At 41.9% G+C, this 15,887-nt stretch overlaps 2 non-coding genes across 2 annotated transcripts; one reads left to right on the top strand and one right to left on the bottom strand.

Moving 5' to 3' along the window:
• The first annotated feature begins 11,018 nt into the window (after positions 1 to 11,018).
• Positions 11,019 to 11,090, top strand: Trnaa-cgc. The gene has a single exon. It is a non-coding gene; the product is annotated as a tRNA-Ala (tRNA).
• A 257-nt stretch (positions 11,091 to 11,347) lies between these two features.
• Trnag-gcc lies at positions 11,348 to 11,418 on the bottom strand. Its single transcript has one exon. It is a non-coding gene; the product is annotated as a tRNA-Gly (tRNA).
• Positions 11,419 to 15,887: the final 4,469 nt, after the last annotated feature.

Here is a 15,887-nt window from a genome sequence, read left to right on the forward strand (position 1 = left end):
TGCATCCATTTGACTTAGCCATACTTCAGTAGGACTGGGCAGTTCTAAACCAGCATGCCTTTTCTGAGTTGGACTCTTCGCTGGTGCCAAGGAGTTCCTGGTGGTATCCTTGCTTTCTGTTGGGCACCTTCCTGTATGTTCAATACACTACAGCCATATGGCTACTGCTGTTGTTATTTTCTTGCTTAACATTTATTTATTTATCTTGTATGTGTACATGTGCTCACACATGTACAAGCCATGGCACACCTGCAGAGATGACAACTTGTGGGAGTTAGTTCTCTCTCTCCACCACGTGGGCTCCAGGGAATCAACGCAGGTCATCAGGCTTGCTGGCAGGTTTACCTGCTGAGCCATCTCACTGTCCCCCAGAATAGTTTTTGTAAAATTGAATCGTGTTGTTTCCTCTACAGAAGTCTACACTTCTCACAGTTTAATGAGTTCTGTGATATATGCAAGGCCCTGCGTGAGGTGGGCCTTCCTTAAACCCATCACAATCTTCTTGGCTTTGGGGTTGTTGTCTATTCTGCTCCTTCTGTTTAGAATGTTCGTCATCATGCTCTCTCTCCCCATTCATCTTCAATAAACTCCTTGCACTTTAAGTTTCCTCAGAATGCTCCAGATCCCCTGGGGATGATTAAGCATTCCCTTGTATATTCATATAGAATTTGGGGGAGGGAGTCTTTTTGAGACAGGGTCTCCCTGTAGCCCCAGCTGGCCTGGCACTCACTATGTAGGCCAGGCTGGCCTCGAACTCACAGAGTCCATCTGCCTCTGCCTCCCCAGTGCTGGAATTAAAGGCATGCGCCACCATACCTGGCACATATAGAATTCTTAGCTCTTCCTACCACATTTTCTATCACACTATTGATCATTTCTTTTTTTATATTTTTATTTTTGAGAAAGGGTTTCCCAATGTAGCCCAGGATAGCCTCACGCTCATGCCAAACCCCCTGCTTCAGCACCCCAAGTGCTTGGATTATAAGTAATAAAGGTTTACACTACCATACCTGGCTCATAGATAATTTCTTTATATTTGGTTATACAACTCTCTTGACCCTAAATGAGATCAAAGCAGGGACAGCACTAATTGTGTTACTGTGTTATGGCCCACTCTAACATAGTACTTAGCATATGATAGGTGCACAATAAGTATCTGTTTAAGGAGCAAATGTAAAAATGTAATTTTGGGGGGTAGGAACCATAAAAAAATTTTTAAGTCTTCTATTTGTGAAGCTCTTGATGATTTAAAGGTGTCTATGTCTCTTGTCCTTTCTTAATTTTCAAGTGAATTTGCTTCAAACGGAATTTCTTTAAGGTAGATATTAAAAGGTAGAGAACATGAAACAGCTTTTTTAATAAAAGAAAGAGAAGAAAATGTCCCAGAGAGAATCACTGCAAATTGCATAGTGCTTATTAGGAGAATTAACATGTAATTTTGCAGTAAAATAACTGTTATTAAAAGTAACAAGACCCTCTCCATGTCCCTTAATCTAATGAGAACGTTGGGTCTCTGCTGTGCTCCCTGACTTCTTAGGTGGTAGTCTTTTCAAAATTAGCCTCCCTTTCTTTTCCAATGCAGGGAAATAAATTTAAAGTCTCTCTTATGCTAGGCCAACCCTCTACCACTGATCCCAATCCCTGACCCTTAACCTTTTCAAAGACTTTTCTTCCTACTGGGATCTCTGAAATCTTCTGGATGCCTCTTGTCTCCCAAGCTTTTCCTCTCCCTTCTGTTTTCTTGGTCTTTCAATTCCTAGTTGCCTCCTGTTTCATTCTTTACTTTCTTCTTAAACTCTCCCAGCCAATTAATTCTGTGACTTTATTTTCCCAAAATGTAGTGTCTTTCAAAATTTTTTTTCTAAAAGACTCTCACTATGGTGGCCTAGGACTCGCTATTCTTCTGTTTCTAGCTCCTGAATGTTGGGATTACAGGCATGGATTACCAAACCCAACTGGCTCAAATAAACATATATACTTAATTGTGACACCTCCTGTCTGTCTCCAAAGCCATCTTCTAAGTATCTACTAAGCTCTCCTGTGAAAGAGATTAATGCATTCCAAATTGAACAAAATAAAAACAGAGAATAACTACCTATTAAACTCACTGTCAGCCAGATGTGGTGACACACACCTGTAATCCAACACCAGGAAAGCCAGAGCAGGAGGAAAATCAGGTCAAGGCCAGCCTGGGCTACATAGTCAGATCCTGCCTCAAAAACAAAAGGAAATAATGAAATCTTGCTTTCCTTCTAATGTTTCCTGTTTCATTGTTACTGTGTGTGTGTGTGTAGTTGCTCAAGCCAGAAACTAGAATCATTTTTGGCACCACCTCCTCTCATGGTCCCCATTTCTAATATATTCCTAATCAATCAATATTTAGGAGCTTGGTATTATGTCTTACATTACCAAATCTATGCAGTCATCTTAAAGCATACACATACACATGCACACACACATGCACATGTACATGCATACATACACAGTATGTTATTTGTTGTAGCTAGATTTCTCTTGATATGGTAAACACCAAGACCAAAAAGCAACTTGGGGCTGAGCATGGTGGCCCACCACTTTAATCCCAATGCTTGGGAGGCAAAGGCAGTTGAATCTCTATGAGACAGAGGTCAGCTTGATCTACATAAAGGGAGTTCTAGACCAGTTGCATCTACAGGGAGACCCTGTCACAAAAAAAAAAAAAAAAAAAAAAAAAAAAAAACAGAGAAAAGCGTTTATTTGGCTTACATCTCGGAGGCCATCAAGGGAAGCCAAGGCAAGAACTCAACGCAGAAACCTGGAAGTAGGAACTGAAGCAGAGACTGCAGAGGAATGCTGCTTTCTGGCTTGCTCAGATTATCCTCCTTCTACAGCCCAAGCCCACTTGCCCAATGATGGCACCATGTACAGTGAGATGGGCCCTCCTGCACCAATTACCAATTAAAAAATGCCTCACAGACATGGCCACAGGCCAGTAAGATGGAAGAAATTCCTCAAGTGAGGTTCCCTTTCCCCAGAAGTCTCTCTTTTGTATCAAGTTGACAAAATACACATTATTGTTACATAATTATATTTATTTTATTTTATTATTTATTTTTTGGTCTTTTTGAGACAGGGTCTCCCTGTAACCCCAGCTGGCCTGGAATTCATTACGTAGACCAGGCTGGCCTTGAACTCACAGACATCCTGCCTGCCTCGACCTCCCAAGCACTGGGATTTAAAGGCATGCATCGCCATGCCTGTCCCATAATAATATTTAGTTTTGCAAAGCTATGGACATTTTCCTGGCATTCTATACAACATTTATGGGTTTTAACTTTTGTTTGTTTGATATAGAGTCTCACATTGGCTGGCCTGGAATTTACTATACAGCCCAGGCTGACCTCCGGACTGCAGGCTCAGCATTCTTGCCTCAGCCTAGGATTTTGAAAGGGAGCCACCACACTCATTTACTTTGTTTTGTAAGATTTATCTTAAGTGTGTATGTATATGTGTATGTGTATGTGCAAGCGCCTGAAGAGGCCATAAGAGGGTGTCAGATCCCCTGGAGCCAGAGTTACAGGTGGTTGTGAGCCATCCTGCGTGAGTGCTAAGAACTGAACTCAGGGACTCTGCTAAGCCATCTCTCCAACCCAACACTTATCCTATTGCTGTTAAATTCCAAGACATGTTTATTTCTGCTTTCTGTATTTGGGTACAAGTAGAAAACTTAGCTTTCTGAGTGAGAATGAGCAGAATGCCATATTGTCATCTTCTTCTTTTGGGGAGGGGGTGAGTGTCCAAGAGTGACAAGACATAGGAGTATTTGGAATATCTGGTTTCCCACTTTTTAAGGAGTTTTTTACATACTGACAAGAGCTGAGAGGTAGGGCCTAGGGAGATGGCTTAGCAGGTAAAGGCGCTTGCCACCAAGCCTAATAACCTGAGTTCTGATATAAGGAGAGATCCGACTTCTGGAAGTTGTCCTCTGACCAGCACATGTATGCTGTGTATACACCACACACACACACACACACACACACACACACACACACACAACGGGCTGCATGTACAGCAAGCCACCCAGATAACCATTAACTGGTGAGGCAGCAAGATGTACATATAAATAGAATGTGCATAATTAATATGTGCATCTTACATGCCCTCATTATGGCCAAGCCATAAATTGGTCCAGGTTAGCAGCAGACACAACAGCAGCAGAAGCAGAGGCATAGCACTCATGATTAGAAGCTTACTTATCTACCATTCACAGTATAAATAATAAATAATGTAAAATTTTCAAATTTTTAGAAAGAGCTTAGAAGCTAGGCATATAGCACAATGGTAGGGTGCTTGCTGAGCACATGCAATGCCCTGGGTTCAATCCCAACCACTGGAAAAATAAAAGCTAATGCTATAATTTGGAGGTAGGGAGATGGCTCAATTGTTAGGAACACTTGCCGCCCTTCCAGAATTTGATTCCCAGCACCCATGTCAAATGGTTCACAACTGCCTCTAACTCCAGCCCTAGGACATACACACATATGGAGAGAGAGAGAGAGAGAGAGAGAGAGAGAGAGAGAGAGAGAGAGAGAGAGAAACATAAGTAATAAATAGAGCTTAAAAGTGGAGGAAAGTCATAGAAGAGACAACTTTTGATTTAAATGTGTGAATCCTCTTAATTTGCTTCCCAGCAGTCATACATAAGTAGAGACACAAAGGCAAGGCTGGCAAAGGTCCCCTCATTACTATGCATTTGCCTCTGCCTCTTCTTCTTTTGGGGGGATAAGTAAGCGAAGTAGTGTATCTTTTCTTTACCTACAATTTATGAAGCAGGAAATGGCTGGTTGCCAGGAAGCTTGCACCAACCTCTCTGGCAATGCCCCTCACCTTGAGGTATGAAACTAGCCACACTGCTTCCCATCAAAGTATGTCTGTTTGAGTCACATGGCCACATTTGTCTGAGTGCTGACTTCATCCCAGAGAGAATCATGACAAGCTTTCTTTTTATGAATTAGAATTCAGTTTCATCTGGGTGTGTATGAAAAATAAAAATCCTTCAAAACGTTACTTAAACATGAAGCGTATTTCTCACCCATTGAAGTCTGATCTGGATGCCGACAGCTCTGGGCGGGTGTGATGTGCCTTCTTCCTCTTTCAGTTTCCACCCTCACTGTGCGGCTTGAGTTAGCCAAGAGGCTAAGTTCTGGCTACGGGAACATGAGGGGGAGTGATGTTCACAACTTCTGGGGTATGTCTTTAGAGGAAGAAGACATGCCTTTTCCTCCACAGTAATGCTTGAGAGGGTACAGACATTAATTGTTCGCCATGACCATAAGTCTAGCAAAGTCAGATCTCCTGTCATAGAAAGGGAAACGGGTATTGAGGGAAAGCAGCATTCTTTGGCGTGATCTCTGAAAACACTTTTTCAGACTTACATTAATGATATGGCCTTAGGGTCGAGACTCAAGGGTGACATAACCTTAGGTTGACTTTTTGTTTTTCAATTCACATAGACAATTTATTATGTCCTTGAATGTTTGTTTGTGTTGTGTTGCAATTTATCTTGGTGTTGCCTATGCTCAACTCAGTGCCCTACACAGGTAGTGCCCACTCCAGACTCCTCTTCGTGGCTGATGCTCCCTGTTGACAGTAATTTCCTATCTCTGTCCTTGCCCTCTGCATCTGTGGGAAACTGCTGTCTATCTATCATCACCCATTCTCTGTCTTCTGAGCATCACGATTTTCTTTTCCATATCTGCATGAAATACCATGTGTATGAGTGACTTCCCACTGTCATACGAATCTGTGCTATTTAACACCTTCCATTCCCTTACATCCCATTATAACTCATATATTGTTCTAATCACAATTATGGGACTTTAAGAAAGTCTACTAAGTTGTGTGATCATCACATAACCCAGTTTCAGAATACCTTCATCACTCCTGTAGAATCCATATTCACTCTTTGCTGTTAAGCACTCTTGTTTACCATTCCCCTCATGGAACTGTGAGCCAGCATGTGTTACACACTTGCAGAGACCCCAATAGAGCTTACTGCTATAAAAAAGTCACCTATGGGGCTGGAGAGATGGCTCAGTGGTTAAGAACACTGCTCTTGCAGAGGACCCAGGGTTAATTCCCAGCACCCACATGGAAGCTAACAACTGTTCATAATTCCAATTCCAGGAGATATGTTGCCTTCTTCTGGCCTCTATGGGCATTGTATACATGTGGTATACTTACACACATGCAGACAAGTGGTGCAAACCTTTAATCCCAGTATTCAGAGGCAGATGTAGGTGGATCTCTGTGAGTTCAAGGCCAGCCTGATCTACATAGTGAGTTCTATACCATCTGGGACTCAGGGAGACCCTGTCTCAAAGAACAAAACAAAGCTGGGCGTGGTGGCAGATGCCTGTTATCCCAGCACTCGGGAGGCAAAGGCAGGGGATCTCTGTGAGTTCGAGTTCACCCTGGTCTACAGAGTGAGTTCCAGGCCAGCTGGGGAGCTGGGGCCACAGGGAGACCCTGTCTCAAAAAGACAAAAATAAATAAACAAGTAAATAAATAAATACCCCACAAAAACATACATGAAGGCAAAACACACATAAAAGTAAATAAACATTTTTTTTTTTGACAAGATTCTCCTAGTCCCAGACCAAGTTGGTACTCAGCATATAGACCAGGCTAGCCTTGATCTAACAAAGATCTGCCTGTCTCTGCCTCCTGAAGCCTGGGATTAAAGGCAGGTGCCATCTTGCCCAGCATATAAATAAACTTTTTAAAAAAGAAATTCATCACTGCGAAAAGACCACACACACACACACACACACACACACACACACACACACACACACACAAATTCACCTACAATAAAATGCAAGGCCTAACCTCATTGGACAGGCTAGTCAGCAAAATCAGACCTCAGTCAGGGACCACCATAAGAAACTGGGCATTCCATTTCCAGCCACTGGAATTGGAGGCTACAGAAACTCCTTTGGTTGAGTAGACCATCTAAATTGGAAAAATCTTTCATGACCCATAAAGACAGTTATTATTTTCACCCTCTAATCTTAAAATAACCTCTAAAACTAATTGTCCACTGATATTTCCCAGATGTATGAGTACTTTGTAACAGTCTCTTTCCTCTTAAATATGTTCCTTCTTCTGTTTTAATTTGCAACCAGAATCTAAATTATAAAATTTGCAACTTTCCAAGTACGATCTAACTTACTGTTAAATGAATACTTCTCATTCTAAATGCAAATTATGATCATTATAACTTTTCACTTTTGGAAACATTGAAAAGAGTAATGTTTATTAACTTTTTCTGTATTAAATGTAACCAATAGCTTTGTTGGCTCTCATATTGTTATTAATAATAATTAACTGTGGTGATGAAGAATTACTAACAGTTTTGACCCGAGGAGCAAAATACTGTATTTCAAAAGCTACTTGAGTAAAGCAATCCAGTCCTTTTTTAACTCAGGAAGTTACAAGCACCGAGCATTTCCAGGTGCCAAGCACAGATCACACTCCTCCCACCCATCGCCCTAGCCCCTTCTTGAGCCTTTCTATTTGGCAGCAAATCCACAGGGTCACCCCATTTAAGGAATCCATTCATATGAATGAATGTGAGGTAGAGGCGACAGAATATGATAAGAAATGCTCATTTTAGCACTAGAACACCTGCCTCCACCAGTTTGATTTTACATTGAGGAAAATAAGGAGGAGAACTTGGACAGAGTCAGCTCCATCCTCCACCAACACTAATTCCTGAGTGGGGGAGGGGGGTCTGGGCAATGAGCCTTTCACTTTCAGAATTATGGCAGCCTTGGGTGTTCACACATGAAGTGAAGAACTTGGGAAAGTATGCACTTGAATGTAGTGATTCTCTGCCTTGGCTCATATTAGACTTACCTGGAAGTCTTTCAAACATCTCCTGCCCGGGCCACCCCAGGCCTATTAAATCAGTATGTCTGGGAATGAGACCCAAATACCATTCTCATTTTACAGCTTTCTCAGTGCTCCTAATGTGAAGCCAAGGTTGAAAACCACTCACCTAGCATTAGGCATTCTTTTTTCTTGTTTTTGTTTTTTTGAAACAGGGTCTCCTTGTAGCCCCAGCTATCCTGGAACTCACTATGTAGACTTGGCTGGCCTTGAACTCACAAAGATCCACCTGCCTCTGCCTCCCAAGTGCTGGGATTAAAGGTGTGCGTGACCACGCCCGGCTTTTTTTTTTTTTTTTTTTAATGGGATTTCCCTATCTGTAGCCCCAGTTGTCCTGTAGACCAGTCTGGCCTTGAACTCACAGAGATCCACCTACCTCTGCCTCCCAAGTGCTGGGATTAAAGGTAGAGGCCATTATGCCTGCCTGAGGCATCTCATATTGACATGGAATGCATGTGACTTTCTGCCTTAGCTACACACAGGGATCAGCTGAAGAATTTTAAAGACACAGCTGTAATGAAGATAAAGAGACTTAGACACTGGATACAAAATTTCAGCTATAAGACAAACAAGTTCTGGGGATCAAATACAAAGCATAGACTGAGATGGATATGTTAATTAATTTGCAATAGTTACATAAGGCATATTATATGCCAAGACACATTATACATTGAATCTTTGTCTATGTATATGTACACACACAAAAAAAACCTGAAAAGATATTGCTTAGAGAATCTAATTCAATTGGTACAGGTTTAGACTCAAACATGAGCACTTTTCAAAAGCTATTCCAGTGATTCCAATGTATAGTCATGAATAAGGACAAAGAACCGCTGGTGGGAATGAGAGGGAACACCTCAACTTGTCACCAGCTCTGAAGGAAGGAAGCTCAGTACCTGCTAGATCATGTGTGCTAAGAGCTGATGCAAGCAAGCTATGTGAAAACGGCCCCAGAGATAAATGCCACCTGCTTCAAAGACAGGTTTGTGATTCCAGCTATTCAAGAGGCTGAAGAAGAAGGACCGAAAGTTCAAGGTCTGTCTGGATGAAAGAGTTCATGACCAATCTGGGCAATTTAGTAAGACCCTGTCTCAAAATAAAAAGTAAAACGAGGGCTGCAGATGTATCTTAGCCCAGTGGTAGTATACATTCCTAGAAAAAAACTGGGAATAGGAGAAATTTCTCTCTAACCAAAAAAAAAAAAAAAAAAGCATAGAAGACAGACTGGAATTTCCCCCCCCTCTCTCTCTTGCATTCTATAATTGGGGGTATTTGATCAGCCTTTTTATATCTTTGAGCATGTAGGGCCAATTTTATTTACATACAGAATAGATATAATCCAAGGAGTTTTCTGGAAAAGGCCTCCTAATCTAAAAGCATGCTTCCCTGTTCATCTCTCCATCAGCCACGGTGCTAAAAGGGCCAGTAAGTTAAAGCTTTCCACTTGGGCTAAGCCACCCTTCCTCTCAGGTAACAGAGTACTGTGGTTGTTATTTGCCCTAGTGAAAACCTTGGGTGGGGGAAACAGTTCTGTCTCCAATCTCTGACTCAGAATCAATTTAAGAAATGCATGTTCTAGTGCCTTGGGAAGGAATGCAGGGAAATTCTGAGGCTTAGAACAGATCGTAATATTGGTCCACTGATTCCCACCCTCTCCTTTTGGACAGTTCATATTATAGTTGCATTAGATCAGCATGTGACTTGTTCTGGCTAAAAACAAAATCTGTTTATGAGTTATTTGTTTAAACTGCTGTATGTAAACACAGCCACTTACTTATTTTTTTTAATATAGAATCGGATTTTGAAGCTTGTGGCTTGTCCAGAGTGATTTTGACCCTTCTGCTTTAGACTCTGCCTTAGTGGGGGGCTACTTCGTTACTGCAGGTACTCTGCACAAAAGAAGGGTGGGGAAACTGCAGGCCCTCATTGTGCTGCCTCAGCTTTACAAGTTGAACAGAAATAACCTGGCCCAGCCTCCCAGACACCAGATCTCTGTCCCTCCTGCTGTCAGTGTCTGAGGCTTCTACCACACAGCCTCACCTCCTGGGCTGGAATTAGCTTAAAATGCACCCAGAAGGAACACCACACACACACACACACACACACACACACACACACATACACACACACACACACACACACGCACACACACACGCACACACACAACCTCATTTCACTCCAAGTTAACCCATCGATCTACCTAGCCAGCACTCAACCAACTGGAAATAAGCATTTCCATGGGAACAGGACTGTTTAGGTCTGTAACTTTTGGGCTAGGGTGCAGTTAGGTCAAGGAAGATCGAGAACATCAACGGAAATACTCAGTGATGAACAATTCTACATTCACTTATCAGTCAGATTGACCCAAGCTGTAAATGTCAAACGGAGTGAAAAGTTCCCTATCTTATGTATGTCTAAGCCACCAAGAGGATGACAGCATATTTTCTTTCAGTTTGCGTAGCATGCAATGGAACAGCAAACTGCAAATCATATTTCAGCAAGATTCGGTCGTAACCGCACCTAGCAGCTTTGTTGTGGATATGTGGCTTTCCCCCGGCTGGAGAGATGTCCCGAAGGTGGGAGATGCTCAGATAAATCCAAAAGACTTTCGTATGCAGAGATTCGCACCTCTCTGCTTTAGGAACAGATCTCTCCAGAGACACCTGAGTGATGTCTCATTGCTGGGCTCCAGTTCAAGGTCCAGAAACAGATCAGGATCTGGATGCTAGTTCCTAGGAAATCCAAAGGAGCGCTCACAGGCCCGCCCCATCTTCGGCGCCTGCGCAGTGGCCTCAGGCAGGAACTCTGCTGCGCGAAGCCCCGCCCCTCTGGACGCTCTGGCTCCCGGCGTTGGACTGAAGCGCTGTGCCCACTGTGTCTAAGCTGCAGGCCAAACTTTTGACTGCCCGCTCGCTGCTCTAGGTCAGTCCACATGCACGAAGAAAGCAGCCTAAGCTGGGAGTACACAGAAAGAAATGCTCTGTGGAAACGTCTACTAGAACAAAGTCAAAGCTCTTGTTAGAATCATCAGAGTAACTCCCCGTTCGATGAATGAGTATCCAAACTAAGGCGCATGCTCTCGGCTGGGGGATGTAGCTCAGTGGTAGAGCGCGCGCTTCGCATGTGTGAGGTCCCGGGTTCAATCCCCGGCATCTCCAAGCCTCTGTTAGCTTGTTTTTTTCAACTTCTTACTGAAGCATTTTGCTTACAGCTAGAATATTCCAAAACAAACAAAAAAACAAAAACAAATAGCCAGGAAACAAAGACGAAATGTAGAAAAACAAAAGTTTTGGTTGCTGGAAATAAAAGTGAAACAAAAATATTTGGATATAAGAATTCACGTTTCTTTTTCACATTAAAACTAACGGTTTAGAAAAATATGATTTAAGGGCACCTGAAAATGAAAACAAATTGTTGCATTGGCCGGGAATCGAACCCGGGCCTCCCGCGTGGCAGGCGAGAATTCTACCACTGAACCACCAATGCACATGTTACAATGTGTCCTTTCTCATACTATACTAGGACATATTTCCATACAGGAATTAGCTAGGAATTGTGTATTTGTACAACTGAAAATTAGAAAAGAAAACAGAATTCTTAATTCAATAATTATTGAATATTGACAGCATTTCAAAATTCTCATTCTGATTTTTGTTAAACTTTATGAGTCTGTTTCTTGTCAATGGTAAAGGACTTTATAGAAAATTTTGTTTCTTTTTTTCATTTTTTTATGAGACAGGGTATAATGTAGCCCAAGCTGGCCTTCACCTGAGTATGCCATTGAGGGATAAACATAAAACCATGAGGACCTTCCCACAAAACAGCAAAGGGAGCACCTACACAAGCTTTTAAAGGTTTGGAAGTAATTTTTGGATTCCCGTAAGGGCGATGAAGAGTGATCATATCTGTTGCAGCCAAGAGTTTATAAAGTTCCCTCTGAATGGGTTTTCTACCAGAGATTTAAACTGGAACACCTTTAGGAGTAACCCATCCAGGAGAATACCAAGCACTTAGTGGCTCCATACACACATTCATATATATCATACATATATGTTAAACCTGGCCCTTTTGGTTTCTTCAGTTATTTAAAATATTCAGACAAAAATACATGATGGAAAGTTTTAGAGATTAGGTATAGGAACCAAGGAGCAGAAACTTGGACATTGTTTGAAATTATTAGGAAAACGTTGAATTATCAGAGTGACTTACACGTAAGAATTTGGAAGCATTACTTACCCTAACCAAGTGACCTGAATTCTCTAACTGGTCCCTTGCTTTATTTGTGAAATGACAGCCTCAAGAGCCTTCAACTCACAAGCCTTTACCGTCAGCTTCCATGGACAGTAAAACTGCCAGTGACACACCCAGGACATACAAGGAAAAAGTAAAGTAAAAGAAGAAAGAAATGAATTCATGGAAATGATTTTCAATGTAAGTATCTGTATAATATATAAACGGTTGGAGATATAGGCATCTTTGGCCCCTTTGCTTCTGAACGGCAAATTCCCAACGATTTCCCAGGATCTTTCATAAATCAAGGAAGATTCCAGGAATGGTAAGAAAAGTAAAAGCTGATGGCAGCAGTTACTGTATGCAAGGCTGGGTGAGCTATTGCACATGGACTTCAACCCAGTGAAGTAAATTACTGAAACTTAACAAACTGAAATCGAGGCTCTTCGGGAGCCAGACTGGAACAGAGCACTATTGTGTTCAAGGTCTCAGGCTTGGCCACTGCCCTAATCTGTCCACCTGAAATACTGCTTTGTAGCTCAGGAATTCTTACACACGAAGAATAGGAAAGTGGAGGTGGGTGTGGCCCACGACCTTCATCCCCGTGTTTAGGGAGGCAAAGGCAGGCAGAGCTCAGGGAGTTCCAGGCCAGCTGGGGCTACCCAGAGATCCTGTCTCAAAACAAACAAAAACAATAGTAGAGTGGAGCTAGAGGAACCATCACAAAAGGCCACTGAAATAAAGTAAGAATTTCTACACTGAGATTTGTTTGTGAGAACTTTTGAGTGTGAGGGCAAATGCACTACAAAAATCACAAAAGGATGAAAGATATAAGGAATTAGGGAATTGGGAAATCTAAACACCAACCCTAAGTAAACTAAGAGAACAAGGTCAAATGAGCTATGGCTCAGCTGATTGCAGGAAAATGGATGGACAGATGCAGAAAGACAAATACCACATCTTCCCTAATATGCAAAACATAGATTATATATGAGTGTGTGCGTGCACACATACGCGAGGTGACCTGAAAGTAAAAGAGAAACCATTGGAGTGGGGTTCCCAACAGCAAGGGGGAAAGTGAAAATAGAGATTAAGGGGGGGGTGTGAATCTGAGTAAAGTACATGATATTCATATGTGAAAATGGCATGACAAAGCCCATTGTTTTGTACAAAAAATAAGCTGAGTACGGTAGCATTTACCTGTAATCCCAGCATTTGAGGGGCTGAGGCAGGGGGTATTGCCTCAAGTTCAAAGCCAACACAGGCTATATAGAAAAGGAAAATAAAATTACTAGAAGTGGTTTATAACCATAGGAGTATTGAAAAGAAAAGTGATGATCACCTTGGCAGGGTGATGGCAGCAGAATCCATCCACAGCAGGGCTAGAAATGCTAGGGTAGGCAGTGATTTTACTATCTGTGTGATCCAGCATGGAAAAATCACAAAGCTGGCTAACAGGGCCTGAGGGCTGGCATCACTAACTCTCCTTGGTCTGGTCTGGTCTGGTCTGGTCTGGTCTGTGGTTCACAGAGACTGTCCCCACTAAGATTGATGGAGAGGAAGAAAGCACAGGAGTGTTGTGGAACTGTGAAATGTTACACACTTTCTTTGACAACCCACTGTCAGTAGAGCTGACTGGGGCTTCTGTTGCAGCTGGGTGCCTCAAGGCACTTGTTCAAGGTACCAAGTCTTTGGCTGGAGTTGTTGGCTTGCCATGGAAATTCGGCTTCTATCATCCAAAGAAAGTAAACCACTAAGAAATAGAAATAGTACATATTCCAAAGCAATGCCTTCTTTTTTTTTTAAGCTGTGAGTGATTGTATTGATTTAATACATACAGCTTATTTCTGTCCCAGGTTACAAACTAGCCCTGGGGAAATGGAGGAGCCTGTCATTTGGATTGCCCTTTACTGGCTGGGAATTAAATCATTACTTATTCCATTTTAGAATCACAAGTAGTACCCTAAGGCCTACTTTCCCAAGGATTAAAATCAAGGCATGGAAATGAAGAGTCCAGGTATAATTCTCAGATGCGTGCAAATGTTGAAAATGTGGCAATTTTTCCTGGAAAGTTGTCACTGTAAAATCATCTGCTCAAGTTTCCCTGTCTTCAAGTATGTCTAATTAGTCAACAAGTCTGAGTTTTCTCTTTTAAAATGGTGCTGAACCTTGTTCCTCCTTATACCAGTCTCTCCTACTTGGAACAGACAATTATCATGTTACTCCCTAGGCTACCTGAGAAATAACCTTCCCCCTATTTCCTTTGCCCTGCCTGCTACATGCAGCTCCAGGTTGAATTCTCTCCCTTCCCTTCCCTTTCTCCCTTCCTTAATTTTTGGGAATTCTATCATTCCTTTATTGTTAATTCAAAATTGAATTAGTTTCAAAGCCTTACAGACTTTGAGGCATGGAGGAAATGTGAGTGTGAATTTATTTCTCTTCTGATTCCCATTTTGGGGGCAGCATTTATTCAGTCTTGACTGGAACCACTGACCATCACCATATCTATCAGCAGCAATGAATGTTCCCTTCCTTATTGATGCTTGCTTCTTCCCCAGGTCATTTTGTTTTGTTTTGTTTTCCCAAGTCATTTTGTGTTTAAAGTATAGTTATGTGTACATACATTAACTAGTTCATGACTATGGTTCAAAATTCAAATTCTGTAAGCACATATACACTGGGGGCTGGAGAAATGACTCAGCACTTAAGAGCCGTGTCTGCTCTTGCAGAAGACCCAAGTTCCAATCCCAGCACCCACATGGGCGCTAACAACTGTCTGTTCCCGGGGATGTGACACCCTCTTCTGACCTCCACAGGCATTTCACGACATGGGTGCACTTAGACACATTCAGGCAATACACTCACACACATAAAATAAAAATAGTAAATAAAATATTAAAAAATAAAGTGTGATATACATGGTTGTAGTCACAGGCTTTCCTTTTTCCCAGAGAAACTCAACTTAGAAAAGTTTCCCTTAACACGTGGAACTATATCTGATAGAGTCAGAGAGCTGTGTTTACTTTTAACTGTCCTTTTTAGCAGGAATGAAGACATCATTTTTCCCATCCACAATCATAAGTAGTGTCCTAAGGCCAAGTTTCATAAAGATTAGAATCAAGACATGGGGATGAAGAATGCAGCTGAAATCATAAGATACATGAAGACAGTGGGAAAGTGCATTGCATGGAAGCACTGTAACCCCTGAGCCAGGTCCTCAGAGGATGCTCAGCTGCTCTGCTGTTGTGCTAGTGGAACAATTCAGCAGTCAGTACTTTGAAAAAGTACTATTTTGCATGATTATAGCATCTGCAGAATAAAGTCCTGAAAGCGGAATTGCTAAATCAAAAGGTGAGTGCATTTCAAATTTTGATCCACAATGCAGAATTACTCCTCAGCTCTATTTTTTTCCACATTTTAAACATTTCTTTATATTAATCTTTTGTTCCCTAACCTCCGTGAATCCTAATTTCAACCATCTTCTATATTTTCCTAGATTCAGAGGGGGCTGTTTCATGAATGTGTCATGTGGAGTTACATGAGGCTTTAAACTTGTTTAATTCTCTGCTGTTCCCATGTTGCAGGGCTTTTTTCTATCTGTTTGTCTGTCTGTCTGCCTGTTTGTTTGTTTTAAGACAGGATCTCACTATATAGACCAGGCTGGCCTCAAACTCATAGATCCTCCTGCCTTTATCTTCTGACTGCTGGGATTAAAGGTGTACACC

Source organism: Nannospalax galili, unplaced genomic scaffold, assembly GCF_000622305.1.
Source record: "Nannospalax galili isolate Female #2095 unplaced genomic scaffold, S.galili_v1.0 scaffold1181, whole genome shotgun sequence".
Classification (NCBI taxonomy): Eukaryota; Metazoa; Chordata; class Mammalia; order Rodentia; family Spalacidae; genus Nannospalax; species Nannospalax galili.